This window comes from Stegostoma tigrinum, chromosome 8 (genome assembly GCF_030684315.1).
Source record: "Stegostoma tigrinum isolate sSteTig4 chromosome 8, sSteTig4.hap1, whole genome shotgun sequence".
Taxonomy (NCBI): Eukaryota; Metazoa; Chordata; class Chondrichthyes; order Orectolobiformes; family Stegostomatidae; genus Stegostoma; species Stegostoma tigrinum.
The window spans coordinates 102,302,638-102,317,186 of record NC_081361.1 but is presented as its reverse complement, the minus strand read 5'-3'; the positions used below and the strand labels follow the sequence as shown (position 1 = coordinate 102,317,186).

At 47.4% G+C, this 14,549-nt stretch overlaps 1 protein-coding gene across 8 annotated transcripts in view; it reads left to right on the top strand.

Moving 5' to 3' along the window:
• LOC125456535 (netrin-G1-like) overlaps positions 1-14,549 on the top strand; it is a 102,367-nt gene that overhangs the window by 19,295 nt on the left and 68,523 nt on the right. For 6 of the 8 annotated variants that reach the window (XM_059648200.1, XM_059648195.1, XM_059648194.1 and 3 more), the window contains exon 2: positions 6,300-6,443. The exons of the other annotated variants lie outside the window; for them this stretch is intronic. The gene's annotated coding sequence lies outside the window, so the exon portion shown is untranslated. The remainder of the gene's footprint in view (positions 1-6,299; positions 6,444-14,549) is intronic. 8 annotated transcript variants of the gene reach the window in all.

Here is a 14,549-nt window from a genome sequence, read left to right as displayed (position 1 = left end):
GTAAACTCATAGAGGTTTATAAAATCATGAGCATTCCCAGCATGAATAACCAAGGTCTTTTCCCCAGGGTTGGGGGGAGTCTAAAGCTAGAGGGTATGGTTTCAGGTGTGAGAGGAAAGATTTAAGAGGGACGTAAGGGGCAACATTTACACACTGAGGGTGGTGTGTGTATGGAATGAGGTGCCAGAGGTACAATTACAACATTTAAATGGTATCTGGATGGGTATATGAATAGAAAGGGTTTAGAGGTATGTGGGCCAAATGCTGGCAAATGGGACTAGATAAATTTAGGATACCTGCTTGGCATGGATGAGTTGGACCAAAGGATCTATTTCCGTGCTGTACAGCTCTACAACTCTGTGACTCAACAGTTCTTAATTCATCCTTTACTTTCAGGGGCACACATCCTCCTTCCTCATTCAGTCTGTCTTTCTGAGAGCTTGTGTGGACAGGGGCATGAATTGTCCAATGTTGATAACTTTCCAAAAATGTCTCTGTATAAGTGATTTTTCTAGACCATTCTGCCCCGTTTTTGCTGCTGTCCACTATCACATTCTGTTCTGTGCATTCACTCCATGAGTCTTTCATTTCATTCTCACAATTCCTCGCATGGACCTTATTTGCTGATGTGTTATTGCTGTCCATCTCTCGGTCTCTTCCTGTGTCAATGTGTGTGTCCAATCCACACCCAGATTAGATGAGCCATCAATATGAAATGATTAAGATGGGACTCTATTTCTCAGTTAGCTCAGAGAATGTTATTGTCTCCTCAGCCTGTGGGAGAGTGAAGCTTCATTGAAAGATTAAAAACTGAAGTCCAATTCTCGCTGAAACACAAAGCAATAGGAAAGAAGGAGCTCAGGGCTGAGCAGAGTGAGTTTCTAAATGGAAATAAGGATCTAATTGAGCGACAGCCTCACAGTTTTCCATCCAGGAACACAGCCGTTCCCGGTGGAACACATTCCTCAATCCTGATGATTGAGAAATGTTGGATTTCTTCAAAAGTCAGGTTGGGGAGTTGAAGGTGATTGGTCAGTTATCCAGTTGTAAATGAGTTCCTGACACTGAAGACTTGCTGGAACAGCCAGTGATCCGGGATCCAGTCTGAGGATTACTGAATGATAGAACATAGAACAATATAGCGCAGAACAGGCCCTTCAGCCCTTGATGTTGCGCTGGCCTGTGAACTAATCTAAGCCCCTCCCCCTACACTATCCCATCATTATCCATATGCTTATCCAAGGACTGTTTAAATGCCCCTAATGTGGCTGAGTTAACTACATTGGCAGGCAGGGCGTTCCACGCCCTTACCACTCTCTGAGTAAAGAACCTGCCTCTGACATCTGTCTTAAATCTATCACCCCTCAATTTGTAGCTATGCCCCCTTGTACAAGCTGAAGTCATCATCCTCGGTAATTCCCCACTGGCTCCAAGGGTGGGATTACAGTAGGACAGGGCTCTTTACTAAGCTGAAAAAGCAGAACGTCTGGGAACATAGATTTAATCAAGAATGCTGCAGCCATTCAGAGTATCATATAGTGCAGAATGAGGCCATGCAGCCCACCTCATCTATGCTAGTTTGGAGACACAACACCCAATTCTTCCTGTACCCCTGCTTTTCCCCATAATCCTGGGCACCATTCCCTTTCATATTTTCAATTCCATTTGGAGTGAAGTGACAGGTTGGGAGGATAATTCAGGAACAGGAAAAGACGATTCTGCCCCTCAAGCCAATTCCACCAGGAAATTAGATCAAAACTGACCTGGATCTCCGCCCCATTTCACTGGCCTTACTCCAAATACCTTTTATCATGCCCCAGCTGTGACAGTAAATCTCACTCTGAGCCAGGAGCTCATCAGTCTCATGGTTCAAGTGAAGATTTCAACTCAGACCCTGTCTGTCTTCCCACTTGAACAGGAATATTCCCAGGGCAATGATAGATAAAGGAGCCGGGCAGATTCATCTAATGAATTGATGAATATTCATCTCTCAATCAGCACAGAAACAGGCCCTTCGGCTCCCCATGTCCATGCTGATCAACAAACACCAGACTATACTCATCCAGTTTTGCCTGCACTTGATCCTGAGCCGACCATGTCCTGGCATTTTAGATGATTCAGATTTTTCTACTCCTCCTCATCCAAATATATCTGGGATCTTGCTGTGTACAACTTGCTTGATGCGTTTCCCGCTGTTTAACAAGGACCATACTTCAGATGTGCCTCGTGGGCTGTGAAATTCTTCGGGATGTCATGAGGGAGTGGAAGCTGCAATAGAAATGTAAATCTTTTCTTTCCATTTTAGTCCCTAACTCTGCAGGAAGCTTTTCCCTCAAAACGTCTAAGGTCAAACCCTTCCCTTTTCCAACACTTGCTGCAAAATTGCTCTGAATTAAATAGTGATCAGAGATAACGGGAACTGCAGATGCTGGAGAATCCGAGAGAACAAAATGTGGGGCTGGGTGAACACAGCAGGCCAAGCAGCATCTTAGGAGCATAAAATGTTGAAGGGTCTAGGCCTGAAGCGTCAGCTTTTGTGCTCCTGAGATGCTGTTTGGCCTGCTGTGTTCATCCAGCTCCACACTTTGTTATCTGAATTAATAGTCTCCATTCTCGGGTTTAGTTCCACTGAGGATGAGAAAGTTCTTTGTAGACACAGAAGCAAAGCTCTCGCCATCCCTCCTGTGTCCTAACATGCTCAGATTACTGATTGCACATTCCCACAAGGTGACAGTTTAATACCTTGGTCATGGAGCTAACACAGATAGAAACATTATAACTGTAAATATTGCAGACACAGACTTTAACATTTCTGTTAACAGTAAGCTGCTAATTGACCCTCATGATCGAATTAGCCAGTGGCCGGTGTCAGGGTTCAGGGTCTTGTAAACGGGACCAACAAATGAATCCAGTCTCATGAGTGGATCATGAAAGTACATTCACCCTCACACCCTCTCATCTCTCTCTCTCTCTCTCACACACACACACACACCCACACCCACACACCACACACTCTCTCCCATACATCACACACCCTCACATCACACCCACAAACCCCCACCCAAACCCTAACACACCCTCTGCCATACACCACACACCTTCACACCCCCACACCATACACCACACACCCTCCCACCCCAACACCCACACACCACATGAAAGGAGGAGACAGGATGAATGTTTTCTGGGAGATGATCCTGAGGTACAGTACGGGGTAAGGGGAGTGACTGGGACAGATCGGGTTATACTTTTTACCTGAGTGGGGTAAGATTGGGACAGAAACTGAAATCAGAGCCAGGCCATCCAGCAGAGAAATGAGGAAACTGGTCATCATAGAAGTGGTGTTTGGAGTGAAACTCTCTTAGAGGCAGAGAGAAAGGCACTGCAGATTTATTAACTGGGAGTGATAGATCCTGGTCAGTCAATTCAGGGCAATCATTGCCACATTGATTGGAACAGGCTTGAGGGCCTGAATAGCCCCCTCCTATCACAAGATGGATAATGGGCCAGGGTTATGAATGTTCAGTAGTTCTCCGCAAAAGATGGGACAACATGAAAACAGGTATGAAATCAAATGAAATGGAAGGCAGCATTAAGTGAACAGAATCTGACACACAGTCCTCAGGAGGAGGAACAGAGATTGGAATAGAGGTTTCTGTGAAAGAAGGAAGAGAAACAATGGAGTGAAATCCTGGCAAAGGAACCCCGGCTCCGATCAGTATTGGAGATAACAAGGTGTAGAGCTGGATGAACACAGCAGGCCAAGCATCGGAGGAGCAGGAAGGCTGATGAGGTAGGCCTAGATCCTTCATCAGAAAAATAACTTTCTTCTCTAGGCCCAAAATGTCAGCTTTCCTGCTCCTGAGATGCTGCTTGGCCTGCTGTGTTCATCCAGCTCTACACCTTGTTATCTCAGATTCTCCAGCATCGGCAGTTCCTATTATGTCCGATCATTATTGGTCAGTTTATCATTTCTGCCAGGGATTGGATAGCTCCTGCGATATGTTCATAGGACAAGTACAAACAACAAGTTACATTTCTACAGCACCCTTATCACAGGGAATCAGCAGTGGTGGCATTACAGGAGCAGAAATCAGGCCCAAATTATCACCAAACCAAATTGGCAGGTGACCAAAGGCTTGATAAAGAGGCAGGTTTTAAGAAGCATTTTAAAGGAGCAGAGAGACGGAGAGGGAGAGAGTGAGGGAGAGGATGAGGGTGATGTGGGCAATTCCAGAGATCAGAGCTCAGGCAGCAAAAGACTTGTCCGTTGATGGGGGGAGGGATTAAAGCCTGGGGGTATGTAAGAGGCTAGAATCGGAGCAGCACAGAGATCCAAAAGAGAATTAGAGGGATGGCGGAGAACTGACAGCCCACAGGGTGATCTGTAACCCCTCATGGTTCCACGCAGGGCCACTGGTGGGGGGGTTAAAGTCAAGGGGATGTGCACGAGGCTGTGGGAACTTGGTGTTTGTGTTTCAGAATTGTTCTGTCTGTTAATGAACATCCTGCTGAAGGGAAGCACTAACTGAGCTGCCCTCGAGCTGATGGCCTCTTGCACTGAGCTGAACAAAGTGCTGTTCTCTATTCCATTACTGTCAGCTCCAAATCATCCTTAACACTTCATTTCTGGCCCCGTTCTGACACCAGGCAGATGAACAAACTCATCTCCTGTCCTGGGCACCACACACTCAGCAACAAGGACAGAAAATCATTGCACTCTCAACATCTCAACCCAAGGTTATCATCATCACAAATTCAATCAGTCACCTTGAGAAGGAATAATGGAGCTGCTCAGGGGCTGAAAATGAAGACAGCAAAAACTTAACAATTGCTGAGCTAAACCTGCCCAATTCCCTATCTGTGTAATATCCTCCAGCCTCGACACCCCCTCCCTATCTCTGTAACCTCCTGCAGCCCCTACACCCCCTCCCTATCTCTTTACCCCCTCCAGCCCCAACACTCCCTCCCTATCCCAGTAACCCCCTCCAACCCCTACACCCCCTCCCTATCTCTGTAACATCCTTCAGCCCCTACACCCCCTCCCTATCTCTGTAACCCCCTCCAGCCCCCTACACCCCCTCCCTATCTCTGTAACCCCCTCCAGCCCCTACACCCCTTCCTATCTCTTTAACCTCCTCCTGCCCCACGCCCCCTCCCTATCTCTGTAACCTCCTCCAGCCCCTACACCCCCTTCCTATCTCTGTAACCCCCTCCAGCCCCTACACCCCTTCTTATCTCTTTAACCTCCTCCTGCCCCACACCCCCTCCCTATCTCTGTAACCTCCTCCTGCCCCTACACCTCTCCCTATCTCTGTCGCCTCCTCCAGCCCCTACACCCCTCCCTATCTCTGTAACCTCCTCCTGCCCCTACACCCCTCCCTATCTCTGTAACCTCCTCCTGCCCCTACACCCCTCCCTATCTTTGTAACCTCCTCCAGCCCCGACACCCCGTACCTATCTCTGTCGCCTCCTCCAGCCCCTACACCCCTCCCTATCTCTGTAACCTCCTCCTGCCCCAACACCCCTCCCTATCTCTGTAACCTCCTCCTGCCCCTACACCCCTCCCTATCTCTGTAACCTCCTCCAGCCCCGACACCCCGTCCCTATCTCTGTCGCCTCCTCCAGCCCCTACACCCCTCCCTATCTCTGTAACCTCCTCCTGCCCCTACACCCCTCCCTATCTCTGTAACCTCCTGCAGCCCCGACACCCCGTCCCTATCTCTGTCGCCTCCTCCAGCCCCTACGCCCCTCCCTATCTCTGTAACCCCTCCAGCCCCTAAACCCCCTCCCTATCTCTGTAACCTCCTCCAGCACCCTACACCCGCTCCCTATCTCTGTAACCTCCTCCTGCCCCTACACCCCTCCCTACCTCTGTAACCTCCTCCAGCCCCCTACACCCGCTCCCTATCTCTGTAACCTCCTCCTGCCCCTACACCCCTCCCTATCTCTGTAACCTCCTCCAGCCCCGACACCCCGTCCCTATCTCTGTCACCTCCTCCAGCCTCTACACCCCTCCCTATCTCTCTAACTCCTCCAGCCCCTAAACCCCCTCCCTAAATCTCTGTAACATCCTCCAGCCCCTACACCCCCTCCCTATCTCTGTAACCTCCTCCAGCCCCTATACCCTTCCCTATCTCTGTAACCTCCTCCAGCCCCGACACCCCGTCCCTATCTCTGTAACCTCCTCCAGCCCCTAAACCCCTCCCTAACTCTGTAACCTCCTCTGCTGCTTAGTCCCCTCTTTATCCTCACACCCTCCTCTAATGCTAATGCGGTAACTTTCTGGTCTTTTCCAGTTCCCTCTCATTCCTGACTTTAGTTGTCCTGACGTGGATGGCAATTCCTACACCTGCCGAGTTGTTGAGCTCTGTAAAGTCTTTCTGATTGTTCTCTGCAACACTTTGACGCTGTCCCGGAAACCAGCACTTTGCTATTGATTGGTGAGTCGGCATTTGAATTGGCGATAGGTTTGTGATTGGATGCTGCATTATTGGGTTTTGCAGCAAGATTGGGGGATGTTGTTATCACTGAGAGCAACCAAGATCCCAGTGAATGGTGGGGCAGTCTCAATGGGTTGAATGGCCTCCTCTTTCTCATGTATTGCGTTTTTTGGGATATTTCTGTGTTCCTGTTTGCAGCCAAATTTCCTCCATCAGAGCTTTGACTGTATGGCTCGTGTACTCCCATTGATCCTCGGGTGTGCTGAGTTGCCGTAAGGTGCTTTCGGAGTGCAACTCTTTCCTTTATGATTTGAGGGATTGTCTTAAATCCACATACACCACATTCTCCAGTCTAACATTCTTACCTCAAACTCTACACTTTGTAAATCTTTGGTGACTGGAACTGTCTGTCTTATTTAAAGCCTTTGTTGTACTTATCGAGATTTCCTGTTTGCTGCCTGTTGTGGGAGAAATCCAGAGGTAGTGACTGGACTCTGTGGAGTTGGTAAACCTGTGCTGGCCCAGTGCCTGAGCAGGTAGTCAGCACATACACAGCTTAATATCCGTCCATGAGAACAGGGAAAGGTGACTGGGGGCAGGAAGTGGATGGTCTGATACTGGCCTCAAAATGTCATATTTTAATTTCAAACTACACTGCATATGTTATATTTTAAAATCCTCATGTGCCTATCCAAGAGTCTCTCAGAAGTCTCTAAAGTATCTAATTCCACCACCACTGCCGGCAGCACATTCCACGTGCCCACAACTCTCTGTATAAAAAACCTACCTCTGACATGTATCCTATACCTTCCTCCAACCACCTTAAAATAATGCCCCTTCGAAATAGTCGTTTCTGCCCTGGGAAAAAGCTTCTGTCTACTCTGTCCGTGCCTCTCATCATCTTATGTAGTTCTGTCAAGTCAGTAGATGAGAGTAAACCGGTTGATGTGTATATGGATTTCAGCAAGGCGTTCGATAAGGTTCCCCACAATAAGCTATTATACAAAATGTGGAGGAATGGGATTGTGGGAGATATAGCAGTTTGGATCGGAAATTGGCTTGCTGAAAGAAGACAGAGGGTGGTAGTTGATGGGAAATGTTCATCCTGGAGACCAGTTACTAGTGATGCACCGCAAGGGTCGGTGTTGGGTCCACTGCTGTTTGTCATTTTTATAAATGACCTGGATGAGGGCGTAGGAGGATGGGTTAGTAAATTTGCAGACGACACTAAGGTCGGTGGAGTTGTGGACAGTGACGAAGGATGCAATAGGTTGTAGAGAGACATAGATAAGCTGCAGAGCTGGGCTGAGAGGTGGCAAATGGAGTTTAACGCAGACAAGTGTGAGGTGATGCACTTTGGTAGGAGTAACCGGAAGGCAAAGTACAGGGTTAATGGTAAGATTCTTAGTGGTGTAGATGAGCAGAGAGATCTCGGTGTCCATGTATACAGATCCTTGAAAGTTGCCACCCAGGTTGACAGGGCTGTTAAGAAGGCAAAGTGTTTTAGCTTTTATTAATAGAGGGATCGAGTTCCAGAACTAAGAGGTTATAGTGAAGCTGTACAAAACTCTGGTGCGGCCACACTTGGAGTATTGTGTACAGTTCTGGTCACCGCATTATAAGAAGGATGTGGAAGCTTTGGAAAGGGTGCAGAGGAGATTTACTGGGATGTTGCCTGGTATGGAGGGAAGGTCATACGAGGAAAGGCTGAGGGACTTGAGGCTGTTTTCATTAGAGAGAAGAAGGTTGAGAGGTGACTTAATTGAAACATATAAAATAATCAGAGGGTTGGATAGGGTGGATAGGAAGAGCCTTTTTCCTGGGATGGTGATGGCGAGCACGAGGGGGCATAGTTTTAAATTGAGGGGTGAAAGATATAGGACAGATGTCAGAGGTGGTTTCTTTACTCAGAGACTAGTAAGGGAATGGAACGCTTTGCCTGCAACGGTAGTAGATTCGCCAACTTTGGGTACATTTAAGGCGCCATTGGATAAGCATATAGACGTACATGGAATAGTATAGGTTAGATGGGCTTGAGATCGGTTAGATAGGTCGGCACAACATCGAGGGTCGAAGGGCCTGTACTGTGCTGTAATGTACTATGTTCTATGTTCTATGTTCTCTCATCCTTCTTTGCTCCAATCAAAAACGCCCTGGCTTCCTCAACCTTTCCTCGTTAGACCCACCCTCCAGTCCAGGCAGCATCCTAGTAAACCTCCTCTACACCTTCTTTAAAGCTTCCACATCCTTCCTATAATGAGGTGACCAAAACTGAGTACAATATTCCAAGTGTGGTCTAACCAGGGTTTTATAGAGCTGCAGCATAACCTCACGGCTCTAAAACTTAATTCTTCTGCCAATGAAAGCTAACACACCATATGCCTTCTTTACAACCCTCTCAACTTAGGTCACAACTTTGAGAGATCTAAGGATGTGGACCCCAATTTCCCTCTGTTCCTCCATACTGCCAAGAATCCTGCTATTAACCCTATCCTTTTCATTCAAATTTGACCTTCTAAAATGAATCACTTCACACTTTTCTGGGTTGAATTCCATCTGCCAGTTCTTTGCCCAGCTCTGCATCCTGTCAATGTCCCATTGCAAACCACAACTGCCCTCCACACTGTCCACAACTCCACCAACCTTTGTGTCACCAGCAAACTTACTAACCCACCCTTCCACTTCCTCATCCAAGTCATTTATAAAATCACAAAGAGCAGAGGTCCCAGAACAGCTCCCTGTGGGACACCGCCAGCCACCAAGTTCTGGGCTGAATACTTTCCATTTACTACCACGATCTGTCTTCTATTGAACAGCCAATTCTGTATCCAGACAACCAAATTTCCCTGAATCCCATGCGTTCTTACTTTCTGAATGAGCGTACCATGGGGGACCTTCTCGAATGCCTTGCTAAAATCCCTCTACACCACATCCACTGCTCTGCCTTCAGTGATGTGTTTTGTCACATCCCCACTGAATTCAGTAAGGCTTATGAGGCATGACCTGCCCCTTACAAATCTGCACTGACTACTTCTAATCAAACTGTGCTTTTCCATATGATCATAAATACTATCTCTCAGAATCTTCTCCAATAATTTTCCCACCACAGAAGACTGACTCGTCTGTAATCCCCAGGATTATCCCTCTTCCCTGTCTTAACCAAGGGAATGACATTTGCCACCCTCCATCTGGCACTATGCCAGTGGGCAGTGATGATGGAAGATCGTTGCTAAACAGGCAGCAATCTCTTCCCTCCCTTCCCATAGTGACCTTGGGTATATCCTCTCTGTCTTAGGGGACTTATCTATCTTCGTGTTTTTCAAAATTTCTAGCACACCCTCTTTCCCAACATCAACCTGTTCGAGCATATCTGCCCTTTTTACATTACCCTCATAAATGCCAAGGTCCCTCTCACAGGTGAATGCTGAAACAAAGTATTCATTAAAGAACTCCCCTACCTCCTACGACTCCACGCACAAGTTCCCTCCACTATCCCTGATTGGCCCTACCCTCACTCTGGCCATCCTCTTTTTTCTCACATATGCATAGAACACCTTGGGGTTTTCCTTGACCCTACCCACCAAGGTTTTCTCACACCCGCTTCTAGCTCCCCTCAGTCCATTCTTCTGTTCCTTTCTGTCTACCTTGTAGACCTCTAGAGCGCTGTCTAATACTTGCTTCCTCAACCTTAAGTAAGCTTCCTTCTTCCTCTTGACTAGGTGTTAAATAAGTCTTGCCATCCAAGGCTCCTTCATGTTACCATGCCGTTCCTTGCCTCAGTGGGACAAGTCTATCCAGTACATATAGCAAGTGCTCCCTAATCAACATGCACATTTCTGTTGTGCATTTCCCTGAGAACATCTGATCCCAATTTAAGCTCCATAGTTCCTGCCTGTAGCATTGTAATTCTCCCTTCCTCAGTTAAATACTTACCCATACTGTCTGCTCCTATCCCTCTCCATTACTCTCATAAAGGTCGGGGAATTATGTTCACTGTTACCAAAATTCTCTCTCACTGAGAGATCTGACACCTGGCCTGGTTCATTACCAAGCACCAAATCCAATATGGCCTCCCCTCTAGTTGGCCTATCTACCCACTGAGTCAGAAATCCTTCCTGGAGACACCTGACAAAATCTGCTCCATCGAAACTATTTGCACTTAGGAGGTTCCAGTCAATATTAGTCTATACCCATGACAACAACTCTATTACTTCTGCACATTTCCACAATCTTCCTCCCAATCTGTTCCTCAGAGTCTCTGTTGCAATTGGGGGGTCTATAGAAAACTCCCAATAAAGTGACTGTTCCTTTCCTGTTTCTGACTTCCACTTATACTGACCCAGTGGACAAAACCTTCTCTACAACCTTTCATTGTAAAGTGAGAGAATTGCTCAGATTTATTTTTAGATTTACTCTTCAGTGAGTACTCAGACCCATTCTTTCCACCCCAACCCACTGTTTCTGGGATAAAATGTTGGGCTCTAGTCTGTGATTAATAATCTTCTGGGCTCTCAGTCCAACGCTTAGGTAGTGTGAGTGTCCCATCAATGAGTGAGAGGCACTGCTTAATATCCCAGAATTTCACTTTTCCTCTCAAACAGCAGAACAGGAACGTGCCTTTCTACCCACCATCGCAGTGCTACTCCCATGAAAAGTTATTCACGGAGTGCAAAATCTGGCTCATTCCCCATCACCCTGCAATATCGCCCCTTCAAATCCACACTAGAGGGTCAGTGCTGAGAGGGTGTCGCACTATCAGGGGGTCAGTGCTGAGGGAGTGCCACACTCAGAGAGTCAGTACTGAGGGAATGCCGCACTGTCAGAGGGTCAGTGCTGAGGGAGTGCCGCACTGTCAGAGGGTCAGTACTGAGGGAGTGCCGCACTGCCAGAGGGTCAGCTATGAGGGAGTGCCGCACTGTCAGAGAGTCAGTACTGAGGGAGAGCCGCACTGTCAGAGGGTCAGTACTGAGGGAGTGTCACACTGACAGAGGGTCAGTGCTGAGGGAGTGCCGCACTGTCGGAGGGTCAGTGCTAAGGGAGTGCCACACTGTCAGAGAGTCAGTACTGAGGGAATGCCACACTGTCAGAGGGTCAGTGCTGAGGGAGTGCCGCACTGTCGGAGGGTCAGTACTGAGGGAGTGCCGCACTGTCAGAGGGTCAGTGCTGAGGGAGTGCCGCACTGTCGGAGGGTCAGTACTGAGGGAGTGCCGCACTGTCAGAGGGTCAGTACTGAGGGAGTGCCGCACTGTCGGAGGGTCAGTGCTGAGGGAGTGCCGCACTGTCAGAGGGTCAGTGCTAAGGGAGTGCAGCACTGTCAGAGGGTCAGTACTGAGGGAGTGCCGCACTGTCAGAGGGTCAGTGCTGAGGGAGTGCCGCACTGTCAGAGGGTCAGTACTGAGGGAGTGCCGCACTGTCAGAGGGTCAGTGCTGAGGGAGTGCCGCACTGTCAGAGGGTCAGTACTGAGGGAGTGTCACACTGTCAGAGGGTCAGTGCTAAGGGAGTGCTGCAGTATTGGAGGGTCAGGACTGAGGGCGTGTTGCATTGTCACCAAGTTGGTGCTGAGGGAGTGTAACCGTGTAACAGATACAAAGTGAAGACAGATACTTAGACCCAATCAGATGCAGACAGACAAAGACAGGCACAGAGACTCAGATAGACATAGATGGATACAAACAGTCTCACTGTCTCTGACACAAGCACAGACACTGAGATTGAGACGCACATAAACATGAACAATTAGAATCACGCAATCCGTGACACAAATAGACACACAGAGACACCAACACATACTGAGCCGCGGATAGACACAGATATATACAAAGGCCCACACGTACAATGAAGCACTCGGGTGCATAAGCAGACTGACAGAAACACATCGCCACAATCACACAAAATATCTCTCACAGACACAGTCACTGACACAATACAGTCTCTGGGAAGCAGGCTTATTATTTAATGAATAAAGATGTTTGGCTCACTCACTGAAGCTTCTGTAAATTCTCTGAAGCAGCTCATCCATCCCACAAAATATTCATGAGGATCAGTTTGAGACTGCAGAAAGTTCACATGAGGCAGGAGTGATTCTCACTTCCAATATTCTCTTTAAACAAGTTTCCACAGTGATGTGCAGATTTAAATGTCACTCAGATCAATTTGTTTGTTTGCATCTTGCTGATGCTTTGAATTTGTTGATGATGGTTTGTGGTGAATTTGAGATATTCCTGAGTAAAGTTGGCCCCCCCTTCAGATGTTGACATCTCCTGTTACCGATCCCAAAAGCCCAATGATCGAGGAAGATGATTGGGGAACACAGCAGGACCAACAAATGTGGAATCTCCCTGATCTGGTGTCATGGTGTTCACACATTGAGTGACTCTCTTTGTTCCGAAAAAGGCCATTCAGCCCATCAGTGTGCTGCAGATGTTTGAAAGATTTGTCCAATTACCCCCACAACCTATTCATTCCTTATAATCCTCCAATGTACTCTCCTTCCTGTACTTCCCTGATTACCATCTGAAAATTATTATTAAACCTGCTTTCACTGCCGTTTCAGGCAGCACATTGGAGCTCACAACAGATTCTCAATCTCACTCACAAACCCTGCGATGATGTTTGGTTCTTTGGAGCAGCTCAATTGTGCAGAACGACTGAGGCATGATCACTGCCCATGGTGCAGCCCAGAGCAGGACACACTGCCCGGGTGCTGACACCAGCATGGCCCGCTGTCCATGGTGCTGGTCTCCGTTGGACCCACTGTCCATGGTGATGACCGCAGCAGGGCCCACTGTCGCAGGCTCTCTCCTGGCATTTCCATCACTTTCCATGCAAAGCCCACTCCCGAAATGAGCTCAGACTACATAGAAAATTTTTAAAAATCCTTTGTCTTCCCCTCTGGGCCTTTTCCCGATTGTCTTCAATCCATCCCCCTCTAATCACTGACATCCCTGCCCTTGGAAACACTTTCTCAATATTTACTTCATCAGAACCTTTCACAAATTGTTTGAACTCTCAGCTGATTTGTCAGCATTTTATTGAATCTCTGCTTAACCTTCTCTGCTCTAAGGGGAACAAAACCAACTTTTCCAGTCTGTCTATATTCCTGATTCCATTCCAGCAAATCTCCTCCACACTCTCTCCATGACCCCAATGTCCTTCCTAAAGAGTGGGGTCCACGACTGGACTCAATCTCCTGTAGTTTGTAACAGAGAGTGAATGGATAGTAACAAGTACAAATGAACAACAACCACACAAATCAGGAGCAGGAGGCTTTTCTGCCCCAAAACCCTGTGCTATTTTTGATAAGGTCATGGCTGATCTGGCTGTGCCACCTCTCCACTTCATAGTCACACCACAATAACCTTTGACTCCTTTATTAATGATGGACCTATCCTCCTCAGCCTCAAAGAAAATCAATATCACACTCTCAGTGCTCTCTGAGGAGAAAAATTCGAAATCCTCATCACCTTGTGAGGAAAAATGCCCTGCCTCAGCCCCTCCTCAAGGGAAAACATCTTCTCATAAACCACCATGTCAAGGCACCTAAGAATCTGAATAAAAATCAAAAGAACTGTGGATGCTATAGAATCTGATAATCTAAATTGTTTCAATTAAGTTCACCTCACATTTCCCATCACACCAATGGATACAGGCCCAGTCTGTACATCCTTCCCTCAATAGATAACCCCCTCATCCCAGGAATCAGTCCAGCGAACTTTGTCTGAATTACTCCTAATGTAATTATGTCCTCTCATAACTGAGCAATACAGGACTGTGCTCAGTATTCCCGTGGTCTCACCAACATCCTGTATGTTTTAAATTGTAAGAAAACTTACACTGTTTATTATTCTATTCCCCTCTAACTGAACAACAACATTCCATCTCCCTTCCAAATCACTCCCTGTCCCTGTTTCCTCAGCCTGTTTTGTGACTGATGCACCAGGACCCCCCCCCCCCACCCCGATCCTGCTGGACTGCAGATTCGTGCAGCCATTGCCCTTTTCTTTTTATAAATTGCTGCTTTTCTGTTCTCTCTGGCAAAGTCAACAATTCCCACATTATACTCCATCTGTCATAGCCTCCCCACTTAGTGAACCTGCTCCTTACTC